The sequence below is a fragment of the Mustelus asterias genome, chromosome 18, assembly GCF_964213995.1.
Source record: "Mustelus asterias chromosome 18, sMusAst1.hap1.1, whole genome shotgun sequence".
In the NCBI taxonomy this organism is placed as follows: domain Eukaryota; kingdom Metazoa; phylum Chordata; class Chondrichthyes; order Carcharhiniformes; family Triakidae; genus Mustelus; species Mustelus asterias.
In genome coordinates, this window is record NC_135818.1 from 83,591,470 (window position 1) to 83,610,021 (window position 18,552).

At 41.6% G+C, this 18,552-nt stretch overlaps 1 protein-coding gene across 3 annotated transcripts in view; it reads right to left on the minus strand.

Moving 5' to 3' along the window:
• ston2 (stonin 2) overlaps window positions 1-15,141 on the minus strand; it is a 115,819-nt gene extending 100,678 nt beyond the window's left edge. Inside the window, exon 1 of one of the 3 annotated variants that reach the window (XM_078234387.1) lies at window positions 14,920-15,141. The gene's annotated coding sequence lies outside the window, so the exon portion shown is untranslated. Of the gene's footprint in view, window positions 1-14,909 lie in introns of all 3 variants that reach the window. The other 2 variants (XM_078234388.1, XM_078234389.1) reach the window with 2 other exon arrangements.
• Between the last annotated feature and the right edge of the window lie 3,411 nt (window positions 15,142-18,552).

Below are 18,552 nucleotides of genomic sequence, written 5' to 3' on the forward strand. Positions count from 1 at the left end.
CGTAGACTCCATGCCCGTTTCCTCAGTAAATACGGATGCAAAAAAACCATTTAGTATCTCCCCCATCTCTTTTGGTTCCATACACAGTCGACCACTCTGGTCTTCAAGAGGACCAATTTTATCCCTCACTATCCTTTTGCTCCTAACATACCTATAGAAGCTCTTTGGATTTTCCATGTTTGGATGAAGGCTATATTGAGGTCAGGAACTGAGTGGCCCTGGTGGAATCAAACTGATTGTTAGTGAGCATGTTATTGCTAAATAAGTGCCCCTTGATAGCACTATTGATGACCCCTTCCATCACTTTGTTGATGATTGAGAATAGACTGACAGGGCAGTAATTTGGCAAGTTGAATTTGTCCTGCTCCTTATGTACAGGACACACTGAGTACCGCCTGTCCCCAACTGTTTTTTTGCATTAGATAAGCCCTGGGCTGCACATCATGTAAATCTGAGTCCTTACATTTACTAAACTTCAGGCCTTGTAGCATTCAACTTTGCAGTTCAAGTTGCCTATCAGTTGATCTCACTTGCTTCCACTAATTGGACTTCAGGGCTTGCGTCACTTATTCATTCACTTCGATGGACAGAGAAAGTGGGCCTCAAGCTCACTTGCAGTTGGCCAAGCGCAGAAAAGCTCATCACTCAATATTAACGTGCAAATAGTCTGCATGTTACTCAACACTGCTTATTTTTATTGGCTAAGGGCCAGGTCTCCATGTCACTTGACCATTTATTGTTTTCAACTGACCTCATTTGACTCCATCGGATAAAACACCAAAGTTGTGCATCAATCAGCTTTGCTTGCTTTTATTAGTTTTGCTTTTTATTAGTCAATTAGTAGTCATAGCAAAGCATTTCATCAGAGGAAAAAAAATCTCAAATGGAAAAACCTCCCAAAGAAAGAAAATCATTTAGAATGTTAGAAGCTTACAGCAGTCATTCGGCCTTTTGAGAACAATCCAAAACTAAGTTAACTATCCTGTTCTCTCTCTCCATATTCTATCTCCCTCTGCTTCAAGCCATTTGCCAATGTTTCCTTAAATGATCTAAGCCTCAACCATTTGCCGTGGCAAAGCGCTTTCTGCTCCAAAAACCTATTGCATAAATAAATTTATCCCAACCTCTATCCTCACTTTTTCAGTGAAGGTTTAAACCGATAAACCTTTAACACCAAGTCTCTTTTTCCTCAATCTGTGTTCCATTATAAGCACATATTTTGTGCAATATTGAAAGTTCTTGAACTTCATTATGTTAAATATATACGTTATTAAAAAGCTAGCATATATTTCATGAAATTCTATTTTCTCTCCACAGACTTCAATTCCTACTGCCGTGCTTTTCTACTAACATTGACAATTGTAAGCTAGAATTAAGGACTCCCATTCAAATTTGCTATAGAAACTTCAAGATGTCTGAAATCTCTTTCCAAACATCATGTATCCAAAGAAACCTGTATATATTAAAGTCAGGCACAATACCTCAGGTAAGTTACCAGTTTTTTAATAAAAATGAGAAATTGGAACATAAAACATGCATTTATTTTTGGAACAGTATACTTTTAATTAAGCTCAATAACACATGAATTTATTCATTTGTAGGACATGGCGTCGCTGGCTGGCCAGCATTTATTGCCCATCCCTGGTTGCCTGAGGGCAGTTGAGAGTCAACCATATTGCTGTGGTTCTGGAGTCACATATAGGCCGTACCAGGTAAGGAAGGTCGATTTCCTTCCCTAAAGGACATGAGTGAACCAGAAGGGTTTTTCTGACAATCGACAATGGTTTCATGGTCATCTGTAGATTCTTAATTCCAGATGTTTGTATTGAATTCGAATTCCACCATCTGCCTGGGTCCCCAGAACATCAGCTGAGTTTCTAGATTAATAATCTAGTGATAATACCACTAGGCCATTGCCTCCCCAGCTGAACTTTAAACTAGATCTGAGATAGATTTCTTCCCCACTGCTATCTTAAGACAACATAGAGTACTAAACACCACCAATAACAGTCTACAGAAGTCTGGTCTTGAATAATCCAGTAAATCGATTTAAGCAAATGCATTAGAAATGCATCAGGAGCTTCTTTTGCTCAGCTCAAAATTGAATGAAATGATTTCCAAATAGAATGAGTAGATTGCATTTACAAAGTGTTGTCTATCTATATTATGCATTTTAATATTTTGAAACCCCATTTCAATCCTGGGCACAAAATTGCTATTGAAGTCTCTTATTTTAAAGGACTTACGAAGCTGAACCAAAATAAGGTTTGCTTAATGTTGTGTTTTGTGTTGTGGTAGCAATGCAACAGTACAAATAGCAAAGAAATAAGCATCCAACTAATTTTAAGTAGCAGCACTGTGATGTCCTACATTAATACTGAAAGCAAGGCAGCAATCTGACGCAGAAATAGACTATTTTGACTTTGGGGAAATAAATCAGCTGGTGACCAACCAGTTGCTGCCCATTATAACCTCTGACTTTAATTCCACTGACTTCAGAGTGTCAGCGCAATTTATCTGCAACTCATACAACTAACATAGGGACATAGAGGGTGAGAGGAAAAAAAATGCTTCCAGAGGAACATGAGCAACAGCAAACCACATAAAAAGAACAGATTTTTGATGAAAGAACATAGTAAGCTTATCACAAATCTCTGAACAAGCAAGGTAATGTGATAAAGAGTGAGAAGATAGTAAACTTATTTTCATTGTGAAATATTAAGTATGGGTACAGGAGTCTCTATTAACTACTTAATGACATTAACACTAAACTGTTGTCAGAAATTTGCACTGAAGGACTATTTCCCTTCAAAACACTCAGTAGGTATACCTAGCGACATCAGTAGTTCAGGGAAGTAACTCTTGCTTTTTCTACAAAGCTATTCTCTAGAGGTAGTTACTGACAAGAAAGGCGCCACTCCTCAAACTAACCATTTGTGACAGGAACCCTACATTATATGACAGAAGACGTAGACAAATTTTATTGGAGAGAATTTTCTGATCCCAAAATCAAGTCTCACAGATTAAAGATCAAGCTTTTTTCTCTTTGACGGCAGGACACTTTGCAAGTCAGGAATATAGATTAAATAACTGTCCACTTAGTCCACAATAAAATGTTGCATATTGCTGAGGTTTTCTAAGGAAGAGTTTCAGAGGCATAGACTCTGAACAGTAACTATTTATTAACCACATACAGATGTATAAGTCAGTAGGCTTCTTCAATCCAAGCCATGAACTTTCCCCATTCAGATCACTACCAGACTACTAGTTGTGTGACTCTCTTTACTCCAGCCCCACATTAACCCTTTTCGTCTTGAACACGTTAATACTGCACCTCTTTCCCCCACCATCCCACACCCCACCCGCAAGTCTTTATCCAAATATATTTACATGCTACTCCTTCACCACTCAAGTCTATGACTTCAGAGATTTAAACGGTCTGGAGGTTTCATGATTCCCTCTGATCATGTTCTTTTGAAACTTGGAGTCTCAACTTGGATCTTTGTTCTGACTTGACTGCTCTTCAGAAGAAGCTGCAGTCTTTGATGTTTTGTTTCTTTGAAGTTTTACATCCGGCTCGCCCAAATGTATGATTGAAAGTTCTCCTTGAGGAATGCAGATAAGACTGCTCTTGTTCCTTCGTATTGTGCCTTGGCTTCTGTGGTATGTATCAAGTAAGACTGTGATTGATCTTCATGCCTTAGGACAATGACACCTCCTCTGTCAAGGTCTCTGATCCAAACCTTGTTTCCATCGTTCAGCTTGGATAGGTTTCTGGTATGGTACTTCCAATTGTAAGTGGCGGTTTGTTGCTTTTTCAGGACTGTACTCAGTCTTGAACCTTCTGACAGTCTCAGGCTGCCAACCCTGGAATTAACTTCTTGGGCAGCATGGGAAGCTGAGCATGAAGTACTCAGCTCTGATGGTGCCAAGCCACACTGCAGTGGAATGAGTAAATGTGAATACCACACAGGAACTGGTGAAGTATTGAAATCTGTAGTCATTAGCTGGTCATTGCTGGATATCACCTCGCTCCAGAATGGCGTTCCAGAATGCCATGTATCGCAAAGACATCTTTCAACAACCTATGACCGACTGTGGTTGCTTTGCTTAAATGCCTCACCTCAATCCATCTCGTGAAGCAGTTGACAATGATGAAGTAGTATTAGCCATTGTGCATAATTAGATCCATTCCCAAGCATTCCCTCAGTCTGGTAGGGAACTGTGTGCGGATAATGGGCTTCCTCTGGATTGCTTGGTGCAGTGCACACACCTGGCAGTTTAAAGTTAAAGTTAAAAGTTTATTTATTAGTCACAAGTAAGGCTTACATTAACACTGCAATGACGTTACTGTGAAAATCCCCTCGTCGCCACACTCTGGCACCTGTTTGAGTCAATGCACCTAACTAGCACGCCTTTTAGACTGTGCGGGGAAACCAGAACACCTGGAGGAAACCCACGCAGACACGGGGAGAAAGTGCAAACTTCACACAGACAGTGACCCGAGCTGGGAATCGAACCTGGGTCCCTGGCGCTGTGAGGCAGCTGTGCTAACCACTGTGCAGCCCTAAAATCATCTATTTGATTACTCTTGAGATTCATGGCCAACAAACTGCAGACTGGGCTCATGCTCAGCAATTAGTAATGTCCAAATATCCTTGGTGTATAACATGCAAAGTCTCCAGTCAGAGCGAGATGCGAATGATCAACTGACACACCAGCAGGTCATTAATCGTGATGTAGTAATTCTGATACTTAAAAGTATAATTTTTATGACAGTGCCATCAGGACACTGCTGTGGCTCTTTTGTAAGCAGTATTGACGAATGGGGATGCACTGTCTTGCGTCCACGCTTGGTGTATGCAACTAAGAAGCTACAACAGATACACCAAGAGTGGATGCAAGACACAGTGACAGCCAAGTTCCGCACACATGAGGACGGCCTAAACCGGGATCTTGGGTTCATGTCACACTATCGGTAACCCCCACAGCTTGCCTCCTGGACTTGCAGAATCTCACTGGCTGTCCTGTCTCGAGACAATACACATTTCTTTAACCTGTACCTAATGCTCCCTCCACTCACATTGTCTGTATCTTTAAGACCTTATTAGCTGTAAAGATTCGCATTCTAATCAGTATTCCGCAACTTGATTTTGTGTCTCTGTATGCCCTGTTTGAGAGCAGATATCCACTCCATCTGACGAAGGAGCAGCGCTCCGAAAGCTAATGGCATTTGTTACTAAATAAACCTGTTGGATTTTAACCTGGTATTATTAAAACTCTTACTGTGATTGTGGTTGGCAGGAAGTGGTCGTAATGAACCGGGATATCTGGTAAGGGCAGCATGTCTTTGTTCTGATTAAATATTTCCTCCTGGTGTGTATCCGAACACCACGCTTGGGCCTTTTTCACTAGGTGTCGCAAGGGCTCTAAGACTTGTGCCAGGTTCACCAAGAATTTTACAAGCTGGTTTACTGTGACCAGGAATCATTGGCGATCCAGAATGGATGAGAGTTTTGGAAATTCACTGATTGCCTTTGTTTTACGTGGGTCTGCCATGATGAATTTGCTGCTCAAAATGACCTAAAAACCAAATGGAGGTCTTAGAGAATTCATACTTATTGTTCAGTATTACAAAACGTAACCAAAACAAAGGAAATAGTCATCAACTTCAGGAAGCGTAGTGGAGTACATGCTCCTGTCTACATTGATGGGGACGAAGTAGGAATGGTTGAGAGCTTTAAGTTTTTAGGTGTCCAGATCACCAACAACCTGTCCTGGTCCCTCCATGCCGACACTATAGTTAAGAAAGCCCACCATGCCTCTACTTTCTTAGAAGACTAAGGAAATTTGGCATGTCTGCTATGACTCTCACCAACTATTACAGACACACCATAGAAAGCATTCTTTCTGGATGTATCACAGCTTGGTATGGCTCCTGCTCTGTCCAAGACTGCAAGGAACTACAAAGGGTTGTGAATGAAGCCCAGTTCATCACGCAAATCCACTGACTCCATCTACACTTCCTGTTGCCTTGGAAAAGCAGCCAGCTTAATTAAGGACCCCACGCACCCTGGACATACTCTCTTCCACTGGGAAAAAGATACAAACATCTGAGGTCACGTACCAACCGACTCAAGAACAGCTTCTTCCCTGCTGTCATCAAACTTTTGAATGGACCTACCTCACATTAAGTTGAACTTTCTCTACATCCTAGCTATAACTGTAACACTACATTCTGCATTCTCTCCTTTCCTTCTCTATGAACGGTATGCTTTGTCTGTATAGTGCGCAAGAAACAATACTTTTCACTCTATACTAATACATGTGACAATAATAAATCAAATCAAATATGTTGTCCCCTTATACCACGAGCTTTTATTTTCCACAATAACTTTTAATGTGGTACATCCTCTTTTGCACAACACATTGGTGTTCTTTGAGGAAGCAATAAGTTGTTTAAACATGATTTCTCTTTCACAACACCATGTTGACAACTACCTTAAACTTGTCCAAGTGCCTCGCTATAATTTCTTTAATATAACTTCTAATGTTTTCCCAATGACATGTAGTTATTGCAGAGAACTGTGTCAATCTCTCTGACAATACAATCCCCAATTACCACCACATTCTTTGTTGCTCCCCACACTTGAATGGTTGACTGCACCATGATGCCATGGTCAGTTAGTTCATCCACTCTGCAGCCCCACTCTTATCCAAACAAGCTGAAAAAAAACCTCAAACATGTTGGACAATTGTAAAGACTGAGGCTCCTGCCCTCTGAGCCCCCTTATCTGCTTCACTCATACTCCCTGCCCCTGACCACATCAGAAGACCTGGTCTTAAGAGGTGTGACTGCATCCTGGTACAAAGAATCCAGGTAACTTTCCCCTCCCTGATGCATTGCAGTGTCTGTAGTTCAGCCTCCAGCTCATAAACTCTGAACCAAAGGTGCTCAAATTTCAAACACTTCCTGCAGACATGTTTGACCTGGATCAAACTGACATCCAGGAGCACCCACCTGCTGCAGCTGTGACTCATCACCTGCCCTGCCATCCAATGTGTGTTCTAATTAGCTATTTTATTCGTTTAATGTACTTTTAAGGTTATATATTTTATAACCTTACTACCAGTTGCTAGAGTATTTTGAACATTAGGAATAGAATAAGGTTTAGTCACTTAACAGATACTCACCAAATAACTAGCTTCTTCTCCTGTAGCAGAGTAAGATTGCTTCCTGAAGGCTGAGAAAGTTAGAAAGTACAGCATCTCTCTCCCTTCCATCATAACTCCCAGCACTATTCTAAGTCACACTTCTTGCAGTAAACCTTACCTAAAGCACTTATTTCCCCATGTACTGAATTCCCACTTTGAACCAAATATACTCACTCTGTCTCACTCAGGCTGAAGTCTCCCCTCACTGAGCCTGTGTTGTAGATGACTGCAGACATTGTTTAACCAACCATGATTCTCTATCACACAGGACTGCTCTATCTGCTCCTGCATCTAACTTAAAATTAGTAATGTACCCATTGATGCATATGCCAGTATTCCAGAAGGTATATCTGGGATCTTTAACCTTGCCAAGGAAGCATTGTTCTTCATCTTGGTGTGAATCTTCTAATGCATTCGTGGGTTTTTGTGCAAAGATTGCTGGTGATCCTCTGTTTACAGTATTTTGATCTGCACTTTATCCCCAGTACCCCAACCTTTTATAGTGAAAGCATTCTGCTGTGCTTGCAGGATGCTGTTCACACCTTTGAGGCTTTCTGGTGCTACCGCATTGGCACGGTTTACCGCCATCTTGAGTTTTAATTGCATACAGTTTCTGGAATATCTTTTGCATTTCATTGTTTAATGAGCTGTATCGTCATTGGAGGTGTTCTGTACCATGGTTTTTCTTCCCTTCTTAATATGGTTCTATATTGACGATGGACCCCAAATTGTCTGACAATATGTATCACCTTCTCCAAAGTTAAATAGTCTTTGGATTGAAGCAAGTCAGAAAGGGCATTGTCAGAAACCCCAATTACAATGTGGTCTTGTATCAGCTCAGTCTTAAGATCACCATATTCACAGTCTTCAGCCAACTTGTCCACAGGTTATCCAGGCTTTTGGATTCTTCCATAAAACTTTGCCCTTTCCAAAATGTTGTTACTCCATAGATTAAAGTATTTTATTACCTCTGCAAATTTATCAGTTAACATTAATACCTTGTCTGACTACCACATAGTCTGCAATTGTATAAATTGAACACAATATATTAACTTGCTCAGCCTCTGCTTTATTATTCATCCTGATGCAATTCTGTATTGTAAAAATCCCTCAAGTGCCCAATTCTGAGTCTGATCTGGCCCTTCCACCTGCCCAAATCATTCTGTGGAGTTGCCGGCGTTGGACTGGGGTAGGCACAGTAAGTAGTTTCACAACATCAGGTTAAAGTCCAACAGGTTTATTTGGTAGCACGAACTTTCGGAGCGCTGCTCCTTCATCAGGTGAGTGCAGGATTTGTTTCACAAACAGGGCATATATAGACACAAACTCAATTACAAGGTAATGGTTGGAATGCAAGTCTTAACAGGTAATCAAGTCTTTACAGGTACAAACAGTGCGAGTGGAGAGAGGGTTAAGCACAGGTTAAAGAGGTGTGAATTGTCTCACGCCAGGACAGTTACTGAGATTTTGCAAGCCCAGGCAAGTCGTGGAGGTTACAGACAGTGTGACATGAACCCAAGATCCCGGTTGAGGCCGTTCCCATGTGTGCGGAACTTGGCTATCAGTTTTTGCTCTGCGATTCTGCGTTGTCGTGTGTCTTGAAGGCCGCCTTGGAGAGCGCTTACCCAAAGATCAGAGGCCTAATGCCCTTGACTGCTGAAGTGTTCCCTAACAGGAAGGGAACACTCCTGCCTAGTGATTGCCAAGGGGTGCTCATTCATCCATTGTCGTAGCGTTTGCCTGGTCTCGCCGATGTACCATGCCTCGGGACATCCTTTCCTGTAACATATCAGGTAGACAACTTTGGCCAAGTCGCAAGAGTATGTACCGTGTATCTGGTGGATGGTGTTGTCACGTGAGATTCTGAATCCATCTTTGTTTTCAGCTCAGGAGAAGCAGGCCTCAAATCTTTTAAATGGTGCTGCAGTAATAGATTAACTGCCAAGGTTACTGAGTTTTCTCAAACCATTTCAGAATCTCAAAATAAAATGGCTAAAATGATTAAGGCCAGATAATTACTTTACTGTCGCTGGAGGATCAAATTCAGTAGCTGATTTTATTTTCCATCAGATGGTCAACACATGCTATGGCGTCGGCTCTGGACCGAGGCTATGCACTTAAAAATGAACCATCTTCCAGTGCTGCCTGGTTACTGCTTAGAAGATTTAAAAAGTTTTTTAACATTTGCTCACTCTTCCGTGCTTGTCGCTAGGTTCTTCGACTCTGCTTTTCAATCAGGATTTACACAACCTCCACGTTCTATGGTGGGGTCCTTCTTGAGCTGCAGTCGATTTCTTCTCTGCCTCTCAATCACATCAGTTATGGAGCTTTTCAATTGTTTCACGAAAGTCTCCCATCATGTAATTTTTTTCAGGTCGGACTGCAGATGATTTCTTTTTTTATTTTCAGACATTTCGGGGTCCTTCATCTGCTGCCGCTAAATTGTATATTGTTATAACTGTCTAAGAGGTTTATTCAGAGGCATAGGTTCTGAACAGTAACTATTTGTGAAACATAACTACGTACAGATGTACAACACAACAGGCTTTATTACAAAAGGGATGGGAGGAGTGTGCAATTCATCCAGCCTAACTACTCCACAGGTCGCACCATTGGTTTAAAAGTTCAATTCTCTTAATTAATTCTCCAATTATCTATCTTCGCCTAATATAACAATAAACATGAGAAAAGCCTGCATGCAACCTTACTCTACTGCTCCCGTGAAGCCCTTTCAGCATTTCACTGAGCTGAAGGTGCCATATAAATGCTAGTTTTGTTTTGTTATAAGCATCACAAGGTATACTCCTAAGCATTCATCTTACCTAAAAGAACCTCTTGTAACAAAGGCCTTGCCATCAAGAAGCAGGTATCCTGTTGGATACGTAATTCTATCAAGTATCGCCACCTGCAGTTATTCTGGCATGGCAAGAACTTGTGTTTATATAACGCCTTGAACATAATGAAACATTCTAAGCATTTCACAGAAGCATTATAAAACAAACAACACTCATCCATGAAGGGAGACATTAGGGAAAATTATCAAAAGCTTGATTCGAGGTAAATTTTGAGTGTGCCTAAAGGTAGCTTCTCGCCCTTAATTCACTGAATTCAATCATATTTCGAGGCAACTACAGGGAGCTGGAATTGCACAACATGCACCAAGTCAAAACACTCCATTAAAAAAAAATCAAAACAGATGGTTTCAGAGAATTGCATTTGCAAAGATTTATATTTTGCAATAAATTAACTAATTGAAATATGTGACCTGCCAGCTTTTCCAGAATTCAAGGATGAATACTGAGCATTCCATCTATCATTCCAATATGTAATTCAAATAAAAGTTCATTTTCAATCTCATGGTAAATGAATTTTCTCACTCTACGAGGCTTATAAGTGTAAGAAGGTAGGATTGTGTCAGACATTGCCAGCTGACTGGCAATTTTCACAGGTAATGGGGTTGCCATTAGAACCCGAATTGGGCTTGGCTGGCGACTAAAGCAGGGTTGGCCACCATGCAGCCCGAGGGCTGGCTGCAATCAATCTTCAGAATGGCTGTCAAAAAGGTAAGTTTGAATGGAACAATCTGTGTGGAGCTACTCCTCCAATCACAGGCTGTTTCGTTCCCATGTTTGCTACTGATAGGCTCACTAGGCTTCAGCAGTTAAGATGGCCAGGAAACTTCAGCAATTAAGGTAGACTAGGAAGTTGTGTGTTAGCCTGGAATCTTAAACTGCAAAACAAATTGTATGTATGTTAGAGTTAGGTTGGCTGAGCTAAAATCTCAAAAGACATCGTGAGCCAAGAGACCAGGTTCAAGAAATCAAGACAAGATGATCCCAGAAGTCCTGGGATTTACAGTGAAGATAGATCGACACACTTTGCACCTGGTATAATGAACCATGCCTTAACTAATGAAAAGTATCAATCTTTATTATCCAATAAAACATTGTTAGTTTGAATCTTAATTTAGAGATTATTCTTTTTGCCAGTATGCTCATTCATAGAAATCATAGAAACCCTACAGTGCAGAAGGAGGCCATTCGGCCCATCGAGTCTGCACCGACCACAATCCCACCCAGGCCCTACCCCCACATATTTACCCACTAATCCCTCTAACCTACGCATCTCAGGGGCAATTTTAACCTGGCCAATCAACCTAACCCGCACATCTTTGGACTGTGGGAGGAAACCGGAGCACCCAGAGGAAACCCACGCAAACACGAGGAGAATGTGCAAACTCCACACAGACAGTGACCCGAGCCGGGAATCGAACCCGGGACCCTGGAGCTGTGAAGCAGCAGTGCTAACCATTGTGCTACCGTGCCGCCCCTCGACATGAATTTTCTAACTCTGGAGTTTAGTATATAGTTCAAAACACTAGAGAGATAAATAGAACTAAAGCAACAATGATGGTTGTTACTTATTCCATCTCTGGGGGAAAGATAATGTGTACAGGCAAGAGGGTGTGGTGGGCAAGTGACAGAACTACTAAGACTCAAATGGCAAGAATGCATGACTTCATGCATTTGGAGCTCGTTTTACATTTTACTTTTTCTTAATTAAAAGCTCATGATTTCAGAATTTAGGTAATGTACAGCACTGCAGATTTTGAGGCATAATTTATCATAATTCAAAAGATGTTGAAGGCATATGCTCATCTCTGCACATGCATTACTTTTTAAAATCTCTGCAAAACCTGCTGGCGACAGTATTTCTATTTTACTTCAAAACATCAGCAAAATATTGCCTTTAGATGATTCACTTTCAGATTATAAGGAAAAGTAATACAGGAAAAGAATATTCTTGGTGAGTGCTTCCAGTTCCTCATCACTTTATAGTGGGTTGAAAGCAATTGTTGATCAGACAGTGTTTCATTTGGTTATGTCAAAATGCAAACACAGTTGCACTCATTTTATTTCTTCAGTGATGGTTTATTAAAAAAAAGACTATCTGTAATCTCCACAGCTTGCCTGGACTTGCAGAGTCTCACTGGCTGTCCTGTCTGGTGACAATACACATCTCTTTAACCTGTCTTAATGCTCTCTCCACTCACATTGTTTGTACCTTTAAAACTTGATTAGCTATAAGTATTCGCATTCCAACCATTATTCTGTGAATTGAGTTTGTGTCTTTATATGCCCTGTTTGTGAACAGAATTCCCACTCACCTGAAGGAGGAGCTTAAGGCTCCGAAAGCTTGTGGCTTTTGCTACCAAATAAACCTGTTGGACTTTAACCTGGTGTTGTTAAACTTCTTACTGTTATTTAAAAAAGACATTGACAACTTATGCTCACCTTGCCCAAAATGTAATCAAACTCAAAAGGGTTAGACTCAAACTCAACTGTTACATGACCCTTACCCAATATTAAATAAGATACCTCACTCACTTGTCTCACTCACCATCTGATATTGTGGCCAAGAATGCCTCATTCATGTTACTCAAGTGGAAATTTCATGTCATTACATTTGGATTTTATTTACACAAGTTTCTGTTCCCAGGCTCAGTCTAAAAAGTGTATTTAGACAAATACTTGAAAGAATAACTAAGATGCACTAATTTTCTGATGTTTCAGTGGAATATTCTTTTAGTTTCATCACAATAGCAAAAGGAAAATATACATTGTATTCTTATTTATCAAATAAAAATCTGTCCAATGTAACTCCACTTGCTACGCAAAGCAAATAAAATTCCAAGCCCAATTTATATTAGTCCAACACAACCTTTGCTCTGAACATGATGCATGAACACCCTGCCCCATTCCTTAGTTGTTTACAATTGGGAAGAAACGCGCATGCACTCCAGTTTTTAAAAGAAAACAGTTTTAAAAGTAAACACTCTTATTTCTGTACACCAGAAAACATTGTTAGAAAAAATAGAATCTATTTCCCATATCAGTTCAATAAAATAAGCAAAATACAGCAGTTGTTGGAATCGGAAACAAGAACAGAGGATGCTGGAAAAACTCAGCAGGTCTGGCAACATTTGTGAAGAGAGAAAGCTTCCAGAAGCAAACTTCGGTTGAGCTTGGGTAAGACGTCACCATACAAGAAACCACAGTGAATTACTGGGGAGGAAAGAATTATTTTGTCAGGGATTGCATTTCCTCTCAAATTCAAATCACCCTAACATTCCCAACTCTGTTGAAACTCTGCAATGATTACAAACCATTTCCAACCACAATGAGCGGCACCTAGAGCTAAAGCATATTCAAATGTGTTTTATGCTTGGCATTTTACCAACCACATATACAAATTCTCTTAAATTCACATTCTATGTAAGAGTGGCAAACATCATTCTGTAATTATCACCAAAGATCTACTCATGGAAATTTATCTTCATGTTTTCTTCTGTGGCATTGCTATTATTTGCGTCTATTTCTAACAACACATCTACCTTGGGTGTGGAAATTTAAATGTGTAAAAATCAGTGCCAGATCACTCACATTACCCATCAAAATAGGGGTTAAAAAACCCAAAGTAAGCATAGATCCTTTTCATTAAAAGCATCTGACAACTATTTTTCTGAAAAATTCCATCATGCGACAGTTTACTTTTGGGAAATGATTGTTTACCCAGCCTTGTAATTTTTCAGAAGATCTGCGGCATTGGATCATTTTCCTGTGCCTCCCTTTTAATGATCAGTTTTAAATTTTAAAAAGCATTTTTTCAATTATAAAAGTTTAAAGACTTAAAGGATTTGAATCACTATACTCAGCACCTGTCAATGTGATTAAAGTTAAAACAGAAAATGTTGGAAATCCTCAGCACCTGTGCAAGTATAGGAAACATTTTTGTTGAATGACATTATCTGAATTAGATTACAGATGTCATTTAAACTTCTCAAAAGGTTTTGCCAATATTATATTGTTCAACAACTCTTAAAGATATTTGGGTTTTATTTTTAAGACTTACTTTGCTAATATTATTGTTCATCAACTTTTGTTAAAAGGTACTTGGGTTTTTCTTTAAGATTTAGATTTGCCTATATTTTGGAGTCTTGTTTGAATGTAATCACAAGAGTCATATTTGTTCACGCCTTCATAGAATCATAGAAACCCTACAGTGCAGAAAGAGGCCATTTGGCCCATCGAGTCTGCACCGACCACAATCCCACCCAGGCCCAACACCCATATCCCTACATATTTACCCACTAATCCCTCCAACCTACGCATCTCAGGACACTAAGGGGCAATTTTAGCATGGCCAATCAACCTAACCCGCGCATCTTTGGACTGTGGGAGGAAACCGGAGCACCGGGAGGAAACCCATGCAGACACGGGAAAAATATACAAACTCCACACAATGACCCAAGCCGGGAATCAAACCCGGGTCCCTGGCGCTGAGAGGCAGCAGTGCTAACCCACTGTGCCACCCCTAAAATCTAAAATACGAACACACCCAAGTTTTTTTTAAAACTCCAAATTTGTTCACACTATCGAGTTTAGTTTGAACGTAACAAGGAAAGTTTTCTCTTGCTTGGTTCATGTTTACGTTCAAATCAAACTGGAAAGTCATCTCGAGGAGCCTTCAGACCCAAAGCATTTCATGCCGCGAGTTGAGGAAGGGCGCTAGGACCCGGCGGCATCCTGGCGGCTCGCACACAGCAACCTGCTAAAAGGCCAGAGGTGGGGCTGGGGAACTTTTTAAAAACACACACAGAGGATTTATAATTGCTGATGAGGAACAGTGCGTACAATCATTCACCTCCATTCGGGCCGCAGGAACCTTCTCGCCACTCCATCGCCGCCCGCGTTAAGTCGGAGTTGAATGGGTAGTTCCTCCCCCTCAGCCGGTTCTTCACTGGCGCTCGAGCTGCATTAACGGTTGTTTGGTTTGAACCGACATTTGAAACGCTGCAGGGTTCCAACGCGCGCGCCGCCCCAGCCGCACGCTCCGACCCGTTGCCTTGACACCCCTTGGCAACCGGCTCCTCTCATTGGCTCTCCACGCTCCCCCCCCTCGGGCCTCTGATTCGTCCAATCATCCATCCCCCCCCCCTCGCTACAACAGACCCGATTGGTCCGTCCGGCCGCGCCCTCCTCCTTCTCCTCTTGCGATTGGCCAGGCCGCCTCGGCGCCCTATGATTGGTCAAGCGCCCGGCCCGGGCAGGTTGTTGTCCTCTGGCTGGCGTGGCGCGAGGGCTGGAAAATGCTGGAAAAGGCGCCGCGGGAACCATGGAGCGAGAGGGGAGGTTACCCACTCTCCAGGATAGGGCTGGATTGTTGTGAGACTTCTTACACGGCTGGATTTGGCCAGGAATTGAAGATCACTCTCCAACCAGCACATGGTTGTGCGCAAAACCCTGGAGAAAAATCAGTGGGACTTTAAAAAATTCTGTCATGTCCTTTGAACATTTCTCTTGACCAGATATTTAAAAAATGATAATTGGGGGTAAAAGTCCTCCTGTCTGATAGTCATGCACTCATCGATTTGGCACAGGAAGGCAATGCATCAGAAGGATGGATGTGTTGGCCAACCAATGGGGCAAGTTATGTGGCAAAGCCTCCAGGAATAAATTTAATCACAGTTGGCAACCCTATTTCATGTTGACGACCCTATTCCCTGCTCCATTTTAGTATGACTGATTTCCTACAGGAGCTGCCAATGAGCAATGTACAGTATTTGAGCACATCAACTGAGCACAGCAATCAGGGCTGATACACTCAGTGCAGGATTGAAGGAGAGCTGCACTGTCAAAGGTGGTGTCTTTCGGATTTGACATAAAATGAGGACCCATCTTCCCCCTCAGGTGAACACAAAAGATCCCTTGGCATTGGTTCAAAGAAGAGCAGGGGTTATTGTTACCGCAATCAGTAAGGATAGGTAACAACACCTCCTTCACGATCATTCTCAACACTGGTGCCCCACAAGGCTGTATTCTCAGCCCCTTACTATACTCCTTATACACTTATGATTGGGGCCAAATTCCCCTCCAACTCGATTTTCAAATTTGCTGATGACACCATTGTAGTGTGTCGGATCTCAAACAATGATGAGATGGAGTACAGGAAAGAGATAGAAAATCTAGTAAACTGGTGTGACGACAATAATCTCTCCCTCAATGTCAAAAAAATGAAGGAGGTAGTCACCGACTTCAGGAAGTGTAGTGGAGGGCATGCTCCTGTCTACATCAAAGAGGACAAAGTAGAAAAGGTTGACAGCTTCAAGTTTTTTGGTGTCCAGATCGCCAACAACCTAACCTGGTCCCCATGCCAACACTATAGTTAAGAAAACCTGCCAATGCTTCTACTTTCTCAGAAGGCCTAAGGAAATTTGGCATGTCCACTACGACTCTCACCAACTTTTACAGATGCATCATATAAAGCATTCTTTCTGGTTGTATCACAGCTTGGTACGGCTCCTGCTCTGTCTTGTACCGCAAGAAACTACAAAGACTCATGAACGAATCCCAGTCCATCACACAAACCAGCCTCCCATTCACGGACTCTGTCTACACTTCCCACTGCCTCGGAAATGCAGCCAGCATAATTAAGGACCCCACACACCTCAGACATACTCTCACCTTCCGTCGGGAAAAAAGATACAGAAGTCTGAGGACACCTACCAAACCGACTCAAGAATAGCTTCTTCCCTGTTGCCATCAGACGTCTGAATGGACCTACCTCACATTAAGTTGATCTTTTTCTACACTCTAGCTATGACTGTAACACTACATTCTGTACTTTCTCCTTTCCTTCCCCATGAACAATATGCTTTGTCTGAAGAGTGCGCAAGAAACAATACTCTTCACCATATACTAATACGTGTGACAATAATAAATCAAATCAAATATCTCCAACCATTGCTCCTTGACATTCAATGACTTGCCATTGCTGAATCCCCCACCTTTGGGTTACCATTGGCCAGAAACTTAATTGGGCGAGCCAAAAAAATACTGTGGATACAAGAACACATCAGAGACTGGAAATCCTGTGGTGAGTATCCCACCTCCCAACTCCCCCAAAGCCTTTCCACAATCCACAAGACGCGTCAAAAGTGTGATGGGATACTCTCCACTTGCCTAGATGAGTCCAATAACACTCAGGAAACTCGATACCAGGACAAAGCTGCCTGCTTGATTGGAACCCCATCCACAATTATTCACTCCCTCCACCACCAATGCACTGTGGCAGCAGTGTGCACCATCTAAAGATAAACTGCAAGAACTCAGCAAAGCTCTTTCAAAAGCATTTTCTAATCCTCGAGACCACTGCACTCTAAAAGGACAAGGGCAGCAAAGAAATGGGAACACCACCACCTAGAAGCTCCCGTCCAAGCCATCCACCATCCTGACTTGGAAATATATCACTGTCGCTAGGTCAAAATCCTGGAACCCTAACAGCATTGTGGGTGTATCTACCTCACATTGCAGGGGTTCAAGAGGTAGCTCATCAATAAATGCTGGCCTAGCCAGTGGAGCTGTCATACCTTGAATGAATAAAAAAATAGAAATAATCTGGTCAGTATCAAATGGCTGTAGAGATTGCTGTGCATAACTTGGACTGCATTTCCTATATACAACAGTGACTATGCCTCAAAAGTATTTCATTGACTGAAAAGCACTTTGGGGAGAGCCTGAGTTGTGAAAAACACTGGAAATGCATATCCTTCATTTTTACACAAATTTGGCATACAGGTGCAAAAGAATCAATGAATAAAGGAGGCCATTCAGTCCACCATGCCTGTGCCAGTTGTTTGAAAGAGCGATCCAATCTCTCACACCCTGTTCTTTCCCCTCGCACTGAAAAGGAAGCAAATCTTACACTTCGGATGCCCACTACCTTGTGGAAATTCTAGTCCCATGTGCCCAAAGGTAGGCACTTTGAGAATTGGCCTGTTTAATCACAAGACATGATGTGGAGATGCCGGTGTTGGACTGGGGTAAACACAGTAAGAAGTTTAACAACACCAGGTTAAAGTCCAACAGGTTTATTTGGTAGCAAAAGCCACACAAAGCTTGTGTGGCTTTTGCTACCAAATAAACCTGTTGGACTTTAACCTGGTGTTGTTAAACTTCTTACTGCAATCAAAAGACAGCCCACGGCAGAAGCAAGCGGCCCTCAGTTGATGTCATCCTCGAATTGAGGAACAGCTGATGACAAGTATTAAGGCAGTTCTCTTTTGACAGTTACCACTGAATCCGCTTCAACCACCCTTTCAAGGTAGTGTATTCAAGATAATAATGCATCTCTGGTTGTTTTGCTAATTACCTTAAATCTACATCCTTTTCACTGCCAAAAACCATTTTGGCAGTGAAAATAGTTTCTCCTCATTTACTTTCATTATAGTCCTTATTTTGAAAATTCCTCCGCTCAACCTTTGCTGTTCTAAGAACA